Below are 23,701 nucleotides of genomic sequence, written 5' to 3' on the forward strand. Positions count from 1 at the left end.
TATAACATCTATTATAGATGCTATATAACCCAATAATAAGATATTGGCCAAATTTTCTGGTACAATAATAATAATACATTAGTTACTTATTTGGCTTCAGCTGTTAGCCAAACCTAAAAAAACAGCAACCTATATGGGCTAGGGGCGCTTATCGGATCCAATCATTAGTATTTACAAGTTTGGATTAAACCAAACAATGTTCTTCTGTTTTTTAGGTGTGAGCTGGCATCAAAAACTTGGAGAATGATTAAGCTAGGCTCCTTTTTAACTTCCCACCCTTTCATAAGTTTCATTATCTTTTTAGACAGCCGTTGCCTGTTCAATTAGAACTCCTGGCATTCAAACTGTGATTCATTGTTCAATTCTCAAATAGGCTCCTATGGATGGCCAGAGCTACATCAACCCCTGAAATGTTCTCTTAGCCAATGTTCTCCGCTAATAACTGTTAATTGTTATTGCTATAATAGTTCAAACAGATTGTGTTGGCAGAAGATTGTTCCATCATACAATAGTTTTCAATTATTATCATGTATATTTTATTAGGAGTTGCATAATTTCCAATTAGGGATATTAAATGTTTTTCAATTTGATGAATCCAAACATCTATGTTTAGAATAATTGTGATTAGAAATAATCACTGCCAGAGCAACGAGCTATGGGGATCAGTGAATGTCCAATTTGGCGTAGCAGACCCTCAATGCTAAAGTAATTACGTAATACCTATGGAGTGTCTCCAGCTCGACAAAGGATGAGAGAAATTAACAGCAAATGACACAGCAAAAGTGTAGCAGTGCCCGGCTTTGATAGAGACACACTAATTAAGGCAATGCCATTTCACTGTCACTCTGAACTTTGACGTTTTTACTTACTCCAATGCTTTCAGTAAAAGGCTTTCAATAAATTTTAAAGATGTTGTATTTACTCAGATATCATATATATTAAACTGCAAAAAAAAGATTTAACAAAAGTTTTTACTGCCGCCTAATGTAGCAGTGTTTTTAAACTACTGTCATTGACAATCAGTTAGCCATGATGGATTAAGCATGCCGATAGCTTGTGAACTGTATACTGTTTTAAAGCATTGCAGAAAGCCCTGCAGTCTTAAAATAAATTTCATAGACATACCAGATAGGTGAGCCTTCCAGAAAGCATTTAAAAAGCATTAAAAGGCACCTATATGCTTCAAATATATTTTTTTCTAAAGCATTTTATGCACTATGCAAATATTGTTTTTTTAAATTTGTGCTCAAATTCATCCCCGCTTTCATCATTGCCTTTTGAACTAATGATTTGGCAAGTCTCTTGCAGTTATCGTTTTAAAAATATAATGATATATTGTATATATATATATATATATATATATATATATATTATGGTGCATGTGGTAGCGTATAAATTAAAAACATCAAAAATTTACAAATCCTGTAGTGAAGTTTATCTTATCTTGAAATTATCAAAGTGTGGCACTCCTTTGTCTGCGCATGCTAAGGTCAGACCGGGTTCAGACCTGGGGACAGCTGCGTAATCTCGACTCATTATGTATCCAACAGCTGGAAAGCAAACAAATTGTGTAGCTGCGTATGGGCATCAAATTAATTTAATTGCGCAAATGACGACATTTCTTTCTGTAGGACATAATAGTCGCGCACTCTGAGCTTGTAGTCCATGAGCGATCGCTTGCATAACAGGTACTCTGTCTCACGTGTCTTAGATGCCGTATTGGTTCGAACCAGGCCTAACCAGGCCTAAGGCTGTAAATCTAACTCATTCCATCTCGTTTCAGTCAGGCTTTTAGCTTTTAGTTTCTGATTTAGACGAACAAGGATAGGCTAAAACTCTATTTAAGAAATAGGACAGATAGTGAAGGTAGCAGGTATGTGTGCTTATGCTTTAGCTCTGGCTTACCATGTACTTTGGAGACTACATTGAACTAAAGAATTTATGGTTGTCACTCATCCAAAGTAACAAAAAATTAGGACTTTTATTAGAAGCCTGAATGATTGTAGCCTAGCATTTATTTTATATTCATGTTTTTGACGCAGTCACTCTGACTTTATATATGTGTTAGTCGTATAACAACTGAAAAGCAGAAAATCAAAGAAGATAAAGGCTGTTATGAATGCTTAGATATAAAGTTATAGGGAGCAAAAAATATGCAGGTACAAAACCCACCTGACCGCGCAGGCCAAGACAACATATGTAGTTTTAAAAGCTGCAGATAACTGTAGAAATGTCAAGTGATTTGCAGGAATTGAGAGTCGCTATCCTTGGTAATGTTTCCGTAGATATGGATTACAGAAAAATGTTGTCTTGCTAACTGGTTGCTAGATGCATGCTTTACATTAAAGCTTCAAGGTCGCGCATGATAAGTTTTTCAACTTTTTAAAGATGTCAAGGGATTCAAAAATGTACAGCAACTGTTTCAATAATATGGTTTACAGAAGGATATTTAAGAATTGAATAGTGAAATGGTATATAAACTATATTGTAATATTCATACAAAAATTATTTCCGTACCATATGCTTATCAAAGCTTCCATTGCAAGGCAAAAGTTAGCAGTAGTTCATTTTTCAGTATAGAAATATAGGACGAAAAATGGATGTAAAATGAGCAACATTGTATAATGCTAGAACTACACGTAGCATCAGCTTTGCTAGCAAGGCTTCGCGAAGGATATTAGCTACGCATGACATGAGAAAAATATTTTACCATGGATGTTTATACTATCAAATGATATTATTAATATTCCCAGTCGCAGATATTACTTTAGGGAAAATGACTATTTTGTCATTAGCCTAGCTTTTGAATATTTTTTTGATTGGCTAATCAGCCATGATACAGATACATGCAAAATAATTAAGCTCTTTGTATACACATTAATATACTAGTTAGCAACAAATTTGTGTGTAGCATTAGCAAAATCAATGGCTAAAATTTGCTTTATAGTTTTCCAGTGTGCTGCAGGACACTTTTTGTCTCTTGTGAGCTTTAGCTTTCAAAGCCAGACATTACCCAGTTCACGAACTGAAGGTCATAATCTAGTAGCTAGCATTATTTAGCCATCCATTTGTATATAGCTGAGGGTATGGCATTATGTAATAGCATGGCTGGTGGTTGTTTAGTTCAGGCTAATCCCATCAGCCACTGTCAACACCTGCTGGCACTTGTTACATGCATTACTCGTGCGTCTTTGTCTATTGGTGCGTTTACACTGGCCGATTTTGTCACCCATTTTGTCGAGCACAGACCAATTTGATGAGTCGGTGTCGGCATCGGTCGGTGTGAGCAAAGAGATCGGTGTTGGTACTGATTTGAAAGTCGGTGTCGGTGAATCCCAGCAGCTCATCAGCCAATCAGAAGCTAAGAGCCTCTGATTAAATGAGCCTAAGCTTTAATGACAGTTCTAAGTTTATGAAACGAAAGGGCTAGGTTTAATGAGAGGCTAGGACACTGTTATTAAACTTTCCCTAGTGCTCTTTCTGATAGTGAGCTTTTATTTAAAGTAATTAAAAGTGAATAGCCAGTTGTATGACTACTACTAATACTACTACTAGTTCTACTACATGTACTACTTTAAAGGAATTTGCCGGCCCTTACTTGGCACGATCTAAATTATTTCATACAGAAATAAATTGAGTGTGATTTTATTCAATGTTTTATTAGCGAAGGAAATTTACTAGCCGAGGAGCGTACGGCCATTTGCTCTGTCTACTAAGTGTGCGTTGCTCCCTTATATACAATAAAATTGCCCGCTACGGCTAACGGGACTGAGTAGAAACACCAGGTAATAATGTTTAAATGGCCAATAATTAGGCCCGCTAGTGCGCTGATATGGCAACATAAACGACGACAATTGATAGCCTAACAAGTAACAAGGCTATAATAAAAAGGAAGACACATATAATAAAATATTTATAGACTTAAAATATATACAAACATATAATTACATATAATACAGACTGTCAGAGCTCCCGCAGCCGATCCTGCCATCAACAAAATCTAATCGTCATCGGAAGATTCCGTTCAGCAATCAGTAGTTGCTTCTAGCGGTAGTAGTAGGAGCAGTAGTAATAGTGTAGTACTAGTATATAATTTACCACATCAAGCCGTTGATTTTTATGTGTACTCGTCTTTGCGTGGTCGGGTGAAGGTCAGAAGATACATGATACATGATACAGATACATGCAAAATAATTAAGCTCTCTGTATACACATTAATATGCTAGTTAGCAACAAATTTGTGTGTAGCATTAGCAAAATCAATGACTAAATTTGCTTGATAGTTCTCCAATGTGCTGTGGGACACCTTTTGTATCTTGCGAGCTTTAGCTTTCAGAGCCAGACATTACCCAGTTTAAGAACTGAAGGTCATAATCTAGTAGCTAGCATTATTTAAACATCCATTTGTGTTTAGCTGAGTGTATGGCATTATGTAATAGGCGGCTGGTGATTGTTTGGTTCAGAGAAATGGCTAATCCCATCAGCCACTGTCAACACCTCGCTGGCAATTGTTACATGCGTTACTCATATGTCTTTGTCTAACTTGTGATTTACTGTCGAACTTGCCTTGGTCAACAAGAATGCATGCTAATCATCAATTGTCTTTTTTTTCCTGTAGATTCTGCAATTGTGTTTCGTAATGGTGCTATGATGCCTGACTTGCTTTTGTTGCAGGTATGTACTGACAAGATAAAACAGTCTGCCTCTTTTTTTAATTTTGTTTTTCAGGGTTCAATTATATAGTCTATAATTTTGACAACAACTGCGACTTAGTCATTAGCTGAACGCCTTTTTTTCTTGTTATTTTTTTACTGTTATTCATGCCAACAAGAAATTTAAAAATCATGTTGTTTTAAATAATTATAATAAGAGCCTATGGAATACTATTTAAAATAGCCTTTCTCTGTAGGCCCACATAACAAAGATCATAATTAGCAATTGATTAAGCTCTGGTCATGACATTAAAATTAACATTTTTGTGGTTTAGTGTCATGCTTAGCCTCTGAACATTGATTTCAATGTTTTCCAACTTGTTTCTAACTTGAAAGTTTTGAACTCTTGAGATTACACCATACTGACCCTCTTATAAAGCTAAACCCTGTATATAACAATTAAGATTTCATCTAGTTTTCAATAGCCTAGCCGACTAACCTTACCCACACTGTGTAGTACTGTTCTCATGGTATTGTGGTTGACTTTTGTTAGTACAAAGTAGTATTATACTCACTGGAAATTCGAGAATTATCTTCTCTCAAATCTTGATATTTAAAAGTTTGAGTATTTTTATCTTGTTTGCTAGAATTTAGACTGATGCGTGTGAGATTTGGAATTATGGACGGTTGGGCGACAGTCAATAGGGCGACAAACATTTGGGCAACACTTTTGGTTCGAAAGGCGACAACTTCAGACGGAAGGGCGACACAGCGGACAAACAATTCTGGACATTGAGGCGACAATTCTGAGGGCAGGATTAATTCAAAACGTTAAGTCCTGTTATGGCCTGTTATGTTGTTGTGAATTAGTAGTGAACACTAACAGGTAGAGGTGGAACGAGACACGAGACGTCTCGAGTATCAACCTGTCTCGTATCGGTCTCGTCTCGACTTAACTATTGCCAAACTCGAGACAGGAAATAGAACTAAAGCGCCCGCGCACGGTTGTTAAAACATGGCTTCTTGCGGTAGCAACAACTCCATATATTGTAATGGATTGCGGGCAACTGCCTTTAAAGTTATACACGGTCCGTTATTACCTGTTGCTACTGATTATGTTGGCCACTGAGTCTAATCATGTAGTCCAGACAACGGCCCTGTTATTTTTTAGTTTGGTTCTGTGTCCTTAAAACAGATACCGGGTCGTATCTAATTACTCTTCGGATAATCCAATTTAATAAATAAGTCTTTTGCGGGTAAAATGTCTGTATTTTATCGTATCGCGTCTAAACGCCAGCTGCCCTTCATAAAATTCGGGCCTCTATTACGTATATACTAACAATCGCGGGTAAAATCTGCCCGGACACGGAGAAACGAACGAAAAGCCGTGTCGACCATAGTCCGTGTTCGGTTAACAATGACGTTTTGTTAGTTCAATATAAGAATATACATGTGCATGTATACAGTAATTAATATAATTTCATGAGTACAATTTAAATATAATTCACATACTACAGCTAATGCACAAACAAAACTTAACATTAATGAAACGATAAGAATGAAAGTGTTATTGTGTGTTCTTTTAGTTGCGGTATTTCTTTGTAGAGCGACGGCTATCGGTTTCATTACATTAAAAAGTAAGAACTATTCAATAGATGGTAAAAATATACATGTACAAAGCAATATGTTTATAATAATTATGATCAATCAAGCTCAAAATTCTTAGAATATATAACTTCGGTATTTTAGAGCTGTTTGTGTCACTTTTGTTTACAAAAACTACATGCATATTGCTATTAAAATGTTGTATTTAAATTGTTTACACCAGGTGAAAATTCAATTTAAAAAGAGTTTGAATTATTTTATATATACCAAGTAGCTAGTACTTGTGTAGTGAAATCATCACCAAATGCTCATTATTTTACTGTCTCGTGTCTCGAGTCTCGAATTTTTACAAGACAGTGTCTCGAGTCTCGTCTCGAGCTTAAAAAACCTGTCTCGTTCCACCTCTACTAACAGGACGCCAACTTTATTGCCCGCTTTATTGATGCCCAGATCGGAAATCTTGCATTAGTATATTTTTCACACATTGCTCCACCTTATTTCCTTGGCATCTATTACCTGCTTATATCCTCATTAATCTGATTACATTATTCTTTTACACACAGTAGAATTTCATATTGTATTAATGAATGTACCCAATATTTATTTAATTGAGATGGTGATTATTAAAAAAACTACTGAGATTAATCTGTTTTTAATCGCCCAACTATTCTTCTGTTCATCCTTTTCCACAAATTTAACTCTAGAGTCTGTCAACTCTACACACTCAGAAGTCATTTAGCCAGTCACTATTTTCTTTTTCACTTCCTTCCTTGAATGCTTGGAAAAACTGGCTAGTTGCTTATCAGTGTGGCAATAGTCTGAGATTCCTTACCGCCTAATTTATGACATCATAGAGGTACCAACTTTTTTAATTCCTTTGAAGCGATGCATTCTTGAGTCACTGGCATACCGCTGTTTATGAGTCATTATACTATCTTTGGCTCATGTATCATATATTAGGACCCTCAGTAGTAGCTCTCAAATTAATGTATATTCTTATTCTGATTGCAGTATAAAAATAAATATATACATATGAGTTTAGCTTGATACATTTTAATAAATTTGCTTTTTGGTATATTTATACAAATAGTAAAGCAGATTTTTATCATATATAACTTTCAAAAATACGTATATCAATAATTTGCAGCATTAATTTTTTTACAATGACTTTATTCTGATTGATCCTATGTAGATAAACCCATCTAGCAATAGAACTTCTTTTTCCTATCTAGAATAACGAGATCAGGTTCACGGTTATAAATTGGCAACTGAATATTACTTTCTGCTAATTCTAAAACTTAAATAAAAAGATAATTTGAATTACAGGAGTATAATTATACACAGTGACTTGCAGGTACTCGAATGCACTTGCACTTCCAATCATACACAAAAATAATTGCAGGAAATTCGCTACACCATTATTTAATAAAGTTGTTATTAAAGTTCAAGCCGATGGCTGTCTATGTAATATCTTCCCATCTTTTCTGAAGTCTGTCCTTTGTTAAAATAGTCGTGTATAAAAAAGATTCGCAGTGCGTGTTAAAATGCAAAATATAGTACCGTATATGATGTGGCACGTGGCAGCATTAACCTGCAACTGAGTATATATCACAAAGGTCTTTGAGGTGTTGATCACTCCTCATTGTCTCAAACTACAGGTTGTGTGTGCCATCGGGATCTGTGACAAGAATAATTTGGTCAAATATCTCAAGTGAGTCTAAAGGTAACATGGCATCAGGACCGGTTGATTTCTATGCTTTGGAATGGATCATTTCTCCATAAGCTTTCTGTGATGCTGTTTAGTCTTCTTGCAACAAGCTGCAGAAGTTGGTAAAATGTGGATATATCTTAGACACCTATGTCAAAAAAAGCCTTCATTCTTCATACTCAAATAAAATCTCGACAAACATAGATCAGTGTGAACCGCCTATTGAGTCTGTATTATAATGACATTGAATTATTATCATAATTGTAAAGAAACAAGGAGAAGGAAATCATTATTTCCACAAGTAAATGAGAAATCACAATAATAGGGAATTGTCTTTTCATCTCACACAAAGAACAAACTCTTCTCCCAGCTACTGTGAATTTCGACGATCAAAACAAAAATTATTTCTTCTCGAGGTAAGATAACTCTAAAGTTTCAACAATCAGCGACAAGATTGTCGACATTTCAGCCGAGAACGTAACTTTTCGAACAGTTGTGAACAAACATGCTGATACAAAAACAAGTTTTGGTGTTTTAATTGAATAAGCTAGATGTCCTTTGAGAAAAACTTTAATATTTTGTTAATTGTCTGGGCTAGCATAATCAGAGAAATCCCACCAATGGCGTTTAAAAATACATTTACAGTTGCTATTTCGATTTATAAAAACGTTTGTAAAAAACAATAACACTGTCAAGGTTACATTTCAAAAATATACGTAAGCATTTCACACGACGACAGCTTCTCCTAGTTTGTCAGTACATTACCTTGCCTTCAACCAAACAACAAACCAATTTGTCGCCTTTCAGTCTGGAATTGTCGCCGGTTTGTCTGCAGTGTCGCCTTTCCGTCTGAAGCTGTCGCCTTTCGAACCGAAAGTGTCGCCTAAGTGTCTGTCGCCCTAATGACTGTCGCCCAAAAGTCCAGTTACCGAGATTTGGCGCATGAATTATTTGAACAGAATGGATTAATGCTGGGTTTACTGGGACTGAAAGATGTGTGATATTCAATAACCAGGCTTGCTATGAACTACAGCAACTATGGAAATAATTATAATTGCATTTCAATATCATGATGACTAAGCTAAGCTGGTGTCTTGTAATAATTTAGGTTGTACACATAAAACACCATAGATATAGCATGTTTCAGTCAGTTCTACTAGTACAATTAAATATGACATGGAGTCGTGTAGTGTTTTTATAATTTTAGTCTCCATTCTTCTTATTTGAGATTCTGACGCTTGTCGCCAATGTTTTTGTAGTTCTACCTGCAAAATGATAAAAAGTTATTTTCACCTGTAAAATTACAATTAAGTATATATATTGAACAATACTTAAACTGTTCTATGTACTCGAAGAAGAGATAGAGATAAGGTTTGAGTGATCAAAAAAGATATATGTGTATGCAGGGACAAGAACACTCCAGATAACCTAATCGCAAACCAAGAAAACCTCTGTAGTCATAAAAGCCGAAAAAACTGTAGAAATTTCAAGCGATTGGCAGTAGTCGAGAGTTGCTATAATTCATAATGATTTGGTAGATATGAATTACTAAATAATTTTTCAGCAAGCTTAGCTTTTGAACCATGATACAGATACATGCAAAATAATTAAGCTCTCTGTATACACATTAATATGCTAGTTAGCAACAAATTTGTGTGCAGCATTAGCAAAATCAATGACTAAATTTGCTTGATAGTTCTCCAATGTGCTGTGGGACACCTTTTGTATCTTGCAAACTTTAGCTTTCAGAGCCAGACATTACCCAGTTCAAGAACTGAAGGTCATAATCTAGTAGCTAGCATTATTTAAACATCCATTTGTGTATAGCTGAGTGTATGGCATTATGTAATAGCCTGGCTGGTGATTGTTTAGTTCAGAGAAATGGCTAATCCCATCAGCCACTGTCAACACCTCGCTGGCACTTGTTTACATGCGTTACTCGTGTGTCTTTGTCTAACTTGTGATGTACTGACTAACTTATCTTGGTCAACATGAATGCATGCTCACCATCAATTGTCTTTTTTTTCTGTAGATTCTGCAATCGTGTTTCGTAATGATGCTATGATGCCTGACTTGCTTTTGGTTGCAGGTATGTACTGACAAGATAAAACAGTGTGACTCCTATTTCAATTTTATTTTCAGGGTTTAATTATATGGTCTATAATTTTGATAACAACTGTGTCTTAGTCTTTAGCTGAACGCCCTCTTTTCTTGTTATTTTGTTACTGTTACTCATGCCAACAAGAAATTTAAAAATCATATTGTTTTAACTAATTATAATAGGAAAGGGTGGAGTACTATTTAAGATAGCTTTTTCTGTAGACCCACATAACAAAAATCATAATTAGCAATCAATATAGCTCTGGTCATGACATTAAAATTAACATTTTTGTGGTTTAGTGTCATGCTTAGCCTCTGAACATTGATTTCAATGTTTTCCAACTTGTTTCTAACTTGAAAGTTTTGAACTCTTGAGATTACACCATACTGACCCTCTTATAAAGCTAAACCCTGTATATAACAATTATGATTTCATCTAGTTTTCAATAGCCTAGCCGACTAACATTAACCACACTGGGTAGTACTGTTCTCATGGTATTGTGGTTGACTTTTGTTAGTACAAAGTAGTATTATACTCACTGGAAATTCGAGAATTATCTTCTCTCAAATCTTGATATTTAAAAGTTTGAGTATTTTTATCTTGTTGGCTAGAATTTTGACTGCTGAGTTTGAGATTTGGCACAAGAACTCTTTGAGCAGAATGTATAAGTGCTGGGTTTACTCCACTTGAAAGATGTGCAATATTCAGCAACTATGTTTGCTATGGACTAATGCAACTCGGGAAATAATTATAGTTGCATTTAAATATCACGCTGACTATGCTGGTGTCATGTATTAAGTTAGGTTTTACAAAAAAAAAACACCGGAGATGTAGCATGTTTCAGTCAGTTCAACTTGTTCAATTAAAATGACATAGAATGGTGTAGTGTTTTTATAATTTTAGTCTCCAATCTTCTGATTTGAGATTATCACGCTTGTTGTCAATGTTTTTGTAGTTGTACTTGCAAAACAAAAGAAAATTATCTTTTATTTGTTTTTACAATTTAGGTATAAGGAACAATACTAAGAAAAACAGTAAATAATGCAGTATCTCATCAATGTTAGCCCTCTGAACCCTCACAGCTGGTATTACGGAATTGCGTAGGCTGTGGCAGAAACCTTAATGGCGGAATACAGGCTTCCATATGGTTCTGTTTACAAAATATGTTTTTAAGCAACAGCAAAAACTAACAAAATTAATTCTTTCGCAGGATGTTAGATTCTAAATTTCACTTCCATTTGTAACATTTTTCACTTATCTTTATCTACTTCTTTCATTATAATAACACATTTTATTAGAATGATATCGCAAAACAATCAATATGACTCATTCGTTGGTAGGTCATGAATGACTGTGATACAAATGTGGAATTTTATGATAATAAATATAAATTTCCAGTATATTTTGAGTCATGAAAGGATGATGAGTGTGCTATGGATGAATATTATCTGTAAATGTTTAATGAGTGTTTAAAATCGTGCGAACTTTTATAGTTTTAGCCCGAATAATGGTGACATACTGTTTTTTTCTGTTTGATGACATCTGCTGTAGGTTGTCCGACTTTTTGTACTGCTGTTTCACCAAATATCATTGCAATGTTAGCACGTTTAGCTATATTTGGTAAAAAATTAATAACTTCGGATTGCTGGACATATTGTCTAGGTTTACTGACACGCATTGATTAGATCGAGCAAGGATCAACGGGTTAAAACTCGGTTTCGTATCATGGATTTTTCCAAGTTTGTATTTATATTTAACAACTATGATATTATCTTACATGTATTTACATAGCATTGTCTAATTTATTTGAAAATTAGAGCTTTAACTAGCAAATGTGGTTGCTGTCTAATGACACAGGCTTGGGTAATATTTCATACCAAGGGTTAGTACAAAGCCATTTGCATAGCTATTCATTCATAACATTTCGTGTATTGCTTTTCATTTGACCAGCACTTTATGTATTTCTATATCAAATTCATTGACATACACACTGGTGGTGACTCACGGTTCTTTCATCTATATAGGCCTGGGCGGTCATCAAGGTCCTCTTCCTTGCATTGTCTTCCGGAAGATTTTGGCGATGAGTAGATCATAAATGTCAGTTGAACGCTTCTTCCCTGTCATTAGACACGTACCCAACCTAATTTTGAACAGCTGGTAAGTCATCATTGACTACTTGACTTGATGGGCTTTGTACTTAATGACCTCCCATATACTCTCAACACATTAGTCATAACTTATAATAAACTTTCATGGGTAGCAAAATCGTAAATGATACAGAATTTGAAGCGAACACGAGTCAATACACAAACCGGCTATAGGAAATCAATTGATTCTTCAGAAGATTGCGTCAGTCTACCCCAAACCTTCAAAATAAATATATTGATATATATATATATATATATATATATACATATATATCAATATATTTATTTTGAAGGTTTGGGGTAGACTGACGCAATCTTCTGAAGAATCAATTGGGCAGCAAGCTCGCAAGTTAATTTTCTTAAAGTCCTATCTCAAAAATGTTTTTTATATAAATTAACTAAAGATAAATTATTGTGTTGCCATCCTCTAAAAAACTACCAATAAGAGATATTACAATGAAAAAATACATGATTTTATCTATTCATGCTCTATACCCATGCCTCCAAGGCTACAAATACCTATGTAAAGGTTATGGTCTGCGTTAAAATGTAGCAGTTATTGTTATATGTTGTATGGTTATTGTTGTATATATATATATATATATATATATATATATATAACAATAACCAATAAATAGATTTAAGAATTCAAGCAATTTATGTTTACACAAGTTCTGTACCATTCACTATCTCACTACCCACTTTCGCCTTGAAATTCTAGAAAATTAGAGATGCGAGCTTGCAAGGTGGTTTTTGATGTATCACTAAATGCCCAAAGATGCGAAAGGCCAGTTACGGAAACTACATCACTTGCTTTTCCCGTCAGGTCTGCTTCAGATTTGTTTTAAAAAGGTTGGCTGAAAATGAGAGTATAAGCAAATCGAGAAGTTTCCAGCCAGGAAGAGATAATTTAAAAATTAAAATGAAGAAAAAATAGAATTAGCTCTAATATAAGATCAGAACGTTTTTTTCAAGAATGTTTTATTAAGCTGAATTCAGTTATATTAAATTTATACTTTAAGTTTGTTTATGCGATGCCACAAAAATGTAGCGTACCAAGCGTGTTGCATCAGGTCTCTCTCTCTCACAATCATTAGTGCTATGATTCTCTGAAAGGTAAGAACTCCATACGATATGCTACTGTATGGACTGCTGCATACTGCCACTACTCAAAATTATGTTGTACATAATACTGCTACATTTTAATGCAGACCATAACCTTTACATAGGTATTTGTAGCCTTGGAGGCATGGGTATAGAGCATGAATAGATAAAATCATGTATTTTTTCATTGTAATATCTCTTATTGGTAGTTTTTTAGAGGATGGCAACACAATAATTTATCTTTAGTTAATTTATATAAAAAACATTTTTGAGATAGGACTTTAAGAAAATTAACTTGCGAGCTTTTGTCCCAGAATGCATTTTGCTCTCATATCAGACATGACTGTACAGTAGGCGCTGCTAAAATGAGATGATCAGTTCTAGGAACGTTTACATGATAAGGATTTTTCATTATAAGAATGTTAACATACATGTAAATTGTCTAAACCATTTCAGGACCTTTCCAAACTCGCTCATGTGAGAATCCGACTTAAATTCTTTTGAATGTATTGGCGGTGCCTCAACTGTATTATTGGTTTTCATCGACAACTTTTCATGATCAACCTCATTGGTTTAATAGACCATGATTGTGGTAATTTGACAATAATTTGATGAAGAGCGCATAGTTTGACGCGACAGCGACTTACAACAATTGACTAAGAAAAAATAGTTTCACTATAAAAAAGCGATAGTACCTTTTCGTCATCTATTCGTTCTTAAGAGCTCAAGATTGCAACTCCAACTCGTGACATTCAGATGCACCGACCAATAGCCTTAAAGTATTTATCAACAATTGCACTGCTATATGTACCTATTCTCTGTTCCGTTGTCACTTCAGACAAATTATCACAAGAGTCAGAATGTCATGGAAATTGTATGTATTATATGTATAATGCTTTATGTACAGTGTTGGGAAAAAATCTTTGTCTGCCTGTTTAAGTAAGTGTAGCACTGCAATAAATTCATCATAATTTGAAATATTTTGCGCCGCATACATAAAACCCTGTATCAAAACAATCCTAATGAGCTGAAAAATAGAAATAACTAGATTTTAAAATTGCCAAATATCTTCTATTGTATCAACCGCTGCCTACTAATTCACACTGCATACCAGAAAATATGTCATCGCAAATTTCGTTATTATCTCTTCTTTAATTATTTTCTAAATTGAAAATAACAGTCTTGTACTGTTATGGGCCCAGAACAAAGCCATTGGGGTTGTTTTGCATTTTAATATTTTATCTGGTAGCCTTTGCAGACTATAACCATTCTGCAGCCTTAGGCATGCTGTGAACAAGCCTCACGAGCGCTTGAGTGTTCATAATCTGAAACCAGCAATCATGTTGGACAGCTGGTTTTTTCAAACGCCTTGATCGTGGTAGATCTTTGGTGATTTGATGCTGCATTCATTTCTTTACCACTTAATTTTCTTTAGATTGAAATACTCTAAGCTTCTTCGCTATTTTTCTATTGCTCAGATTGCCCATCGTATACAGGCGAATGATGAGGTCGTTGACACATTTCTTATCCATGGTTGATTTTGACGCTGGTATGAATTCTGGGATCTCTAGCTGTTCCTCTTTTAACAAGCAAAACTGTAAACCTTTGCTGCACATGCTGTCCAACAGGATCTCTATTGTTGTGATAATATTTCACTTGAAAATTAATAATGTCATATTGCGTTTGAAAATGAGTTAATAAGCACTGATTCACATTGATTGGCCTATAAATGATTATTAATCCCTGATTAACCGTAATTTTATTACTGATGGTGTCAACAAGATCTAATGTTAATTTACTTTTAAATGATGCATGGTTTGTCAGGGTTCAATCCCTCTACATGACTACTGCAACAAATTTACCTAAAATGGGCAGTGAGGTTTGAGGTGGACAAATACTTTGACACCGCTGTATGTCGCTTTCTTTTCTCGCAGGTGTGGCGAGACAGACTAACACTCAAATCAAACTTTAGAACTCGCCCGATGATACACTTTAAGTTATATGGAGTTTTTTACGCGGTACGAAGCAAAAACTTCACAAAATTGCCCAACTTTTTCTAGAATTTATGCTATAGGAGGTATACGTTATAGGAGCATATACTTTACTCTAAAAGACCATGTGAGTTTGTGAGGTACAAATATCATGTTTAAAGTGTGCAATAGCTCCCATGTAGGATACTTTTGCTCCCTCATCACTAATTGAACTTGAAAGTTTATTGTGTATTATCTAATTTTTATCACTTTTAGCCTTGCTTGTCCTCTAGCGAAAAGCCGACCTATTGCTCCTAGATGTGACTCTGGCACTTATGGAATAAAAGTGCAAGCTGAGTTATCAGTAAAGATTTTGACAGAACTGTTCATGAAGTGAGTGTGAGAGTGCTTTAATTTCAATGCTGTAGTTTATCCCATTTTCTTTCCACTTAACATGGAATGTTTGATTAGTACGATATTTTAGGCAGTTTGAGGCCGCTTGTTTTGGGACAATGTTTAATTATGACTGCTGATGTACTGGCGGTTAAGACATTTGAAAAGCTGATAATGGTGTTTTTATAAAACCCCGACAACAAATTCAGAGTAATTTTTTGCTTCGTAGCATATTTGACTCAATAGAACAAGTGTTATCGCTGAAGCATTCTCTTAAGGTGAAAACAAATTAGGCGATAATTAGAGCGATATTGCGTTAGAGCTAATCTGCATTAAAATTTACTCAGCGTGTTCATGCAGAGCGATAAAGCTAGAATTTCTCTACACAACTTTATTGCTAACGAGATGCATTTCGATTGGTTAGTTCTTACCAGAATGTAATTTTACGGCGGGTAATTATTACTTACCGATGTTCAACAACGTACATCAGCTCCAATTTTCTATTTTGTTACGAAACATCTTTAGAACGAACACTCAATTGTTCATGAATTTAATAATAGCACTCCCAGTTCTGTCCATCATAACAAAATTAAAAAAAAAACGAGTTGAAAACCAACATCCGGAGTCAATCGTTGCGCCGGTTGACCATCTTGAGAATGGTAAATATTTAATATATTAAATATGAAAAACCACTACAAAATAAAATATGTATAAAAAATTGTAAAAACAATACAGCTAAAAATACAAGAATCGTTTTTCTTTTGTCTTCTTGTAGTGTAGGCAGTGTACACTCTTTGAAAGGGAGATAGGTTTAATAACAAATGTGGAGGTTGTTTATGTTGTAGCCTAGACGACGACATTTTGACTGGCCTAAATTTATCAACAACTCCGAAAAAACTAATGATACAGATTTTTATTGGCAGTTTGTGAGCGTGCCCATTATATCATTTGCTAGTAAATCGCTCAAGTGTGTTTATGCACGCACCAGCGATATCTTCGCCCTCATGACGCTTGCAATAAAATCGCCTAGTGTGTTTGGACCTTAAAAGCTCCTTGCTATATTTTCACAAAAGGCGAATATACCTAAACCTATACATATACTGATAAGGTAACTTACCTCCTCAAATAGAGTTGGCGTTCATTAAAAAGATGGCGCTCGATTTTCAAAGCAATCTCTTGATGTGGTCCCAAATAGCGGTGCCAATCAAATCAAGGTGCATTCAAATATAGGTTTAACGGTAGCTCACTTTCAACATTTTTTCCAATACCAAATTGAAGGTGGTCAGAGACTCTGTGCATAAAGTCCTTATCAACTTATTTTTTTATACAATGTTAAAATCTTTGTTCTTTTGTAGAAGTTGTTTAATCTGGAGAACGAAGATGAGCTCACCACGCAGAACTATTGTTCTTTAATCATGTTCTCACAGAACTAATCATATTGGCCTACAAGTGTTTTGAAAAACTGAAGGGTAAGTTGATGAGTCCTCTACTTTTTGTATTCCTAATCTTCTGATAATTAAATTGGGCTTTGATGACTAAAGTGAGCTCTGGAGACTGCAGTCATTACATTGGGTAGTTGGCTACACTAAAATACTATAGCACTGACAATCCGCAAAAACAGTAAAACAATAGTTATGAAGCAAAATAACCATGTATGGAGTGGCATGTACAATTGATATTTAAATTGTACAAATACAATATCAAAGTATTAAAATATTAACCATTTTTTAAAGATTGAATGTATTTCTTAATGAGTGTAGCCTGGGTTTTCCGAATGGAAAAAGTCTAAAACACAATCAGATTTTGGTCTAGTTCATTAACTGAGTGCGTACAACAGGCTGCGCAGTGCAGCTCAGCGCAATGTATGCTTATAACCAAGAGCAATGCGCTAAAAAATATTTGTACAAAACATTTCTTATTAGTGAGTAGGCAATTAGTTAGCCGGTCATATGTGTACCTAATAGGAAAAAACCAATCGCCATCCTGCATCTAACTAATAGAAAACAGGTTAACAGCCAACAGCGACCAAAGTTTTTTGAGAATCATTATTTTTGTTTTTACAGTTTATTATTGCAATAAACAGCTGTGTTAGACCTTTACAGCTACCAAGGTTTTAGAAATGGGCAATAAATAAACATTTGGAAAATGGACTACTGATTGCTACCTATTGTATCAGCAAAAGAGGATGAGAACCTGACCAAGCTCATACTGCAACACACTTTTTAGATTTTTTGTCGGTAACATTAGGCGTAAAACCTTCTGCTGATTAATGTGTATGTTAAAAAACTCTGATAGGCGGTGTGGTTCATAAATAAGGTCATCTTAATCTGAGGGCACACTTCATTGGTGAAAATTAGGTCTTTAATAAGAGCCATCACATGTAGGACAAATTAATGTACCAAAGTCTGTTCTATTCTAATAAAAAGTGTATTACGTTATTCAATAGAAAAATGATATGGTAATGATGCTACCACTACCAGGCACAATAGCCTTTTAGCTTTTACTTTGAAACAATTTTTATTCACCCTTTATGGCCACAATGTTTGGGCTTTAATTCTGGAATTGTCTGTTTGTGTAATAATGTTCTATCTACCAATCCTTCATACAAATAAAAGTGTCCTCAAGAACCCTGGCCATCATTTTTAGCTGTTTTTTATGAAATCTAGAGGCATTTGAAACGTTCTCTCTTCCAACAGCGTCAATAATTGTTTAACCTTGTCTTAGCATTTTATAACATATTGAAGGGTAAAGTAACAATTTGTTCAAAACTTCATGAACTTGTGGTATGGCTCTTACTCTGTTTTTTACACTAAGCCTGCTTATAAAAATGCTGATGAAATGCAGTTGCATTTAAATTCTGCATAAATTGTCTAAATTGTTTTTTATCACGGCTTCATTAAGAAATTAAATACTTGGTAAATTTTGATCTTGCAGCCATTTTTTCCCAATTGTGCACGCAGTATGATGCTCAATTACAACAAGGCATGAAGTAAATGTAATACGAAGCAGTTATTGCACTGATTTCTTATGTCTTAATTTTATTTTGAAGCTGTTTCAGTGTGAACTCTTAAACTACCAATAGTACAGCTCGTTTGGCAATGTGTTTCTGTATGGCCAAGTGCTGCATGATGCGGCTTTAGCAAGCTTTTGTACAAATTGTTTCCGATTACTGAGTAATTATTAAATTCCCTTATTACATCTATACCTGATTAAAAAAAGCTATTATTTGCATATTTTGAGCAAATAAGAATGCGTTTACAACCTGAGCATAGTATTGCTTTGCAAAAACTTGTTTTGTGAAATCTTCTTACTGATGACCAGTAATTTCAGAAGCAATACAGCCATAAATGGTTACTAACTTCAGATCTATAGACTGAGTAACTTTATTGAGCAATAGTACTAATGAGAGTAATTATGTTCATCAGATTAATTAACATGTAAACTAATAATATTCATAATTCATCCGACTAGAGTTTTGTGCTTATCTCACAGTAATTTCAAAATGGACGAAAAGTGGTCCCTCTCACTCGGCAACTCGTTTGTAGTATTTTTGGGGGCATGAACTAACATAAAAACTTATGCTGACAAACTTGCTATAAAAATATTGTTAATAAACAATTGGGGTGTAAAGTTATAACCATTTATACACTCTTTTTAGAAATTAGGTTTCACGAAACACTTATGTCGCGGTAGAGAGATCCATTTGGTAGTAAAGGAGTTGAAGTTATAAGCAGGTAGATCATATGGGTCGCGGTCACAGAAACCATGATTAAGTCGCAAATCACGAAGTTGAGTTATTTGACTTTGAAGTTGCACCAACTGAACTTATAATATTGGTAACAAATTTTGTAACCTGTAGTTCTGGACCAATCAAAGAGTGATCTTTCTGAATCTGAAGTCAGTTTAGCCAATAAAAGTATTTTACCCTCGAAAAAAAACTTAAAATCGTTGCTATGCTAAACAAGAAGTACTGAAAAATGGTGTCCGATTAAAATAATTGTTTCTTTTTTGCCAATTTTAAAGATAACTTTGACATTTTGGACACTTGTAATAAGTACTTTGGAATTCTAACTGATGTCAAAAGCAGTGAAAGTAAAGGGAGTTGCGGTGATATTTTGCTAACGATTCTTACCAGATTACTACAATATTTAATAATAAGAATAATTATTCAATTTTTATGAAATTATAATCAGATTTAGTTAGGAGAATAATTATTTGAGTTTGCAAGGTCGAAGTATATAGTGACCGATGGTGTGCAATATGTTACTGTTGTTAATTTTATAAAGATTTGGTTGATGATTTGGGTGTGCCCAATATCGCGATACTTTCAAGCTGTTTTTAATATCTGCAAAATTAAGTAATACACTTTCTTATAAATATACAGCTATTTCTTTGAAAACCAGCTAAAATCTGTTTAGATTTGTAAATTCAGCATAATGTTTTGGATCTAAGTGCAGAAATCTAGGCAAATATCACAATATCTTGATATTGGTTGCTATGTCGTTTTGAAATGTAAACAAAACTGTACATTGGTTTTCGTTTCTCAAACTTTAACACCAGTTTTCTTGGAACTATGTTTTTGCACTAATGGTAAACGTGCTTCAGTTTTTTGACCATAAAATCTGCTGTAATTTGGCTAGAATCAAAATTTTGTTTGCTAAATCTTGTAATCCCGACTTACCATGCATTCTGTGATCATGACATATATTAATAGTTAATGCACTGTTTGGAACTTATAGTGCTATTGTAGAACTACAATAAAAAATATGTCATCACTAACAGAAATTAACTACCAGTTTTGATTTTGTATAGGTGTCTTGTTTTCTATTACAGATTTTAATGCGTTTGCAGGACAAAATGAAGCAACTGCAAGAGGTTTATCATATAATTTATTTCAAATTATGTTATTATGATGAAACTTTCCGTAACAAACTTTTATTTGTATACTACTAATACTAATACTTGTATCCATTTTTGACTAAAATAAGTCGAACCAATTTGTTTCACTCCTACTACCTGCCCTAAATTGGTGCAAATGGTCATCAGAAATGTGCTTTCTTTGCGCTGCTAAAATTGCCCATTAAATGTACTTTAATTTGATAAAAACTCAAATATTGGTTAATTATTGGCTTTTCCAAAATACCGTAAAATACTCATCTGATTTGCATGTATGACTTAGCTGCCCAAGTTGTCAATGCATGGTACTGGAGCTTGTTATCATTTTGCTTGTTGAAGGTTGACTTGCAACAAAATTTCATTACGGTTATTTGGTATCAAAAGATTCACCATGGCTTACTCTGCTGTGTTGCAGGTGCAAAATATGGAGAACTGTGATTACAAGCTCTTAAAAGCTAAAAAAGAAACAGTTAATCTCCGCGATCCCGAAACCGCCGTAGATTGGAATCAATTTATTTCTCTGACATAGTAAAATGATTTGGTTATGAATTGTAAGTTCCGTAAAAGGCTCATTATAAAACTTCTTGTAGCACTAGTTTATGACATAAACTTTGGGTTTCACCAAAGAGCTCTTACCAAATATAGATGCTCGCTAGTTTACAACTTTGTTTTGGGTTGATCTAATCGTCTAGTCGCAATCTGATCATGTGACCCATGCTTCTTGCCAAACAGCGAGCATAATTTCTGCAGCATTTTTTGACTATCACAGGTGACCAACAGGCTTTTCATGCTTATCGGATGATGATATGCATTCCTTCGAGCTAAGGTTAAAAATTAAACAAATTTTTATGGTAGGTTTTGAGATATCAGTGCTCAAAGTGACATCAATACAGTGATGAGGAAACAGATGCTTGAGGACAATAGACATCGTTTTATTGAACGCGTGAAATGTATTTGTGAAATAATTTAAATGAATGAGGTTGCATGAAAGTGTAAACAGAAGCCATCTTGTTGAGCTACGTTCCATTTGACCCATTTTTGGAATGGGATTGTAATCTTCGGCAATTTTGTAATGGCGGCGATTAACTGTTCGCTTTTCAGCTTTTAAGAGCATGTTATCACATTTCTACATATATTGCACATGCAACACAACAGAGTAAGACATAGTGAATCTTTTGATACCAAATAACTGTAGTGTGAATTTTGTTGCAAGTCAACCTTTAAGCATTAGTGATCTTTTCAAAAAATGACAAGACTTTCTTTTGGAAACATACCTTTCAAGCAACAACGGTATGCGAGTGCCACTGTACGTAATTTTGATTAATATTCTTAAACTTCATAATCATTCTTAGTATTGACTAAGTATTATTGCTTTTTAGTTTGTGTATTTCTTTATGTAATTTTTATCTGTAAATGTTTAGCTGAAGCTTGTGCAGGGCTGTCATCAACAACAATTTAGTTGAATGTCATTTACTAGTTATTCCGTTTTACAAATTGGACTGTGCCCTGTGAAATAACTGCTTTATTTTAATTGTGTATACAGCTCCTATTCACCCTTGCATGTTTATATTTGTCATGTTCTTGCATTCTGGTTGCCTGACCATTGACGATAGCACTTGTACAGACTATATGTAAGCATAGTGTCTGGAATAGGAACTGAAACTCACAGTTAAAACCTATGGTGACCAGCTCTAAACTTTACCTTGCAATAATATCTAAAAGCCAAGTCCAGATCAGGGTCAGACTACTGACTATCAATTTTACGAATGAGTAATTGCTTTTGAAATACCACTTCAACATTTGAAGTCCATTTTTTTAATAGGATATGAATAAGTTTTTACATTGCTTAATTCGCGTTCTTCTACTGCCTACAAATCACAATGATGACAAATATCAGAGCTGGGATTGAGAGTCATAAGCTAAAATATCAGATGCACTTCTGCTTGCTCAGTTTTTTCCATTTTTGCAGCAATCAATGAGCTTGCAATTGATTAGCTATGAACAGAGTTTAATTTAAATCGGAAAATCATCTATTCAAAAAATGTGATATTTCTATTTTGTTATTACTAATTGCAGGGTGTTGCTATAACATGTTCCGCACCCACTCTGGTGCTAGACAAGTTATCTAAAGAATTGACGATTCAATGTTACAAAAGCTTACATATTTGGGGAGATTTCTGGTCAGAGGAGAGCGGACAAAGGAACTTAGTGAAGGTAAATTATGGTGTCAAAACACCAAAATATTGAGTGACATAGAATGAACCTTGGTGAAAAACAATATTTTTTTAGATGTATTTTACAAATATTGAGATGAAAAATTTTGTGCTAGTCCGAAAATTTCAATAATATGTATTTGGACGATGTATCTAATAGTCTGCAACAAGCTATAGCTTTTTTTTTAACTCTGAATGACACTCGTATTGCTTAACTTGCATTTTTGTACCATTTACAATCTCTGTTTGTGAGAAATGTACCTTTTGTTCCAAATCCAGTTCGGCCTGTCATAGCTGTTTTCTGAAGTCATCATTCAATTTTCGGGATTAACGGGGACCAGGGTCTTTTGTGGACAGTGAAAACCCACAAAATAAAAAGTAATGTTTTTAAGTATATACATAAATGAGCCAAACTTTAAGGCCAAAACACTTGCATTGTTTCATTAGCATAATGTATTTGTTTCCTATGTGAAAAGTAAATTAATGTTCCTTTCATTGACTTTTAGGTCATATTCTAACTTAAATCCAAGTATTTTAACTCAAATTATGAATTTTTTGTACTATGGGCATAGGTCAGATTTTTATCTGGTTGGAATAGCTGTACAGCAAATTTTGCTATAATGTACATGTATACCTATTATAACGCAAATTCCTCTCAATGTAAAGAATTTATGTAAAGCTTTTGTTTGACCAACATAAGTAATGCCATATAGGGTAAAGTGTCAAGTTGGTGAAAATTCCCAAATTTATTAACAAAATTTTCATAGTTGTCCTTAAAAATATCGCTTACATTCTTATCAAACTTGAGCAATGATAAGATGCATAGGGTTCGCTATTATAGATACCAATACATTGTTCAACTAGTTTGTCATTAGAGATTGTCATTTTTGTCAAAAATATGTAAAATGATTC

The 23,701-nt window shown here is 34.3% G+C and overlaps 2 long non-coding RNA genes across 2 annotated transcripts in view; both read left to right on the forward strand.

The window, feature by feature from the left end:
- LOC137388641 (uncharacterized) overlaps positions 1–23,701 on the forward strand; it is a 166,263-nt gene that overhangs the window by 50,974 nt on the left and 91,588 nt on the right. The window lies entirely within an intron of this gene.
- LOC137388802 (uncharacterized) lies at positions 15,587–22,712 on the forward strand. Its single transcript, XR_010978029.1, has 3 exons — positions 15,587–15,680; positions 17,036–17,149; positions 22,653–22,712. It is a non-coding gene; the product is annotated as an uncharacterized lncRNA (long non-coding RNA).

The sequence above is a fragment of the Watersipora subatra genome, chromosome 2 (genome assembly GCF_963576615.1).
Source record: "Watersipora subatra chromosome 2, tzWatSuba1.1, whole genome shotgun sequence".
Taxonomy (NCBI): Eukaryota; Metazoa; Bryozoa; class Gymnolaemata; order Cheilostomatida; family Watersiporidae; genus Watersipora; species Watersipora subatra.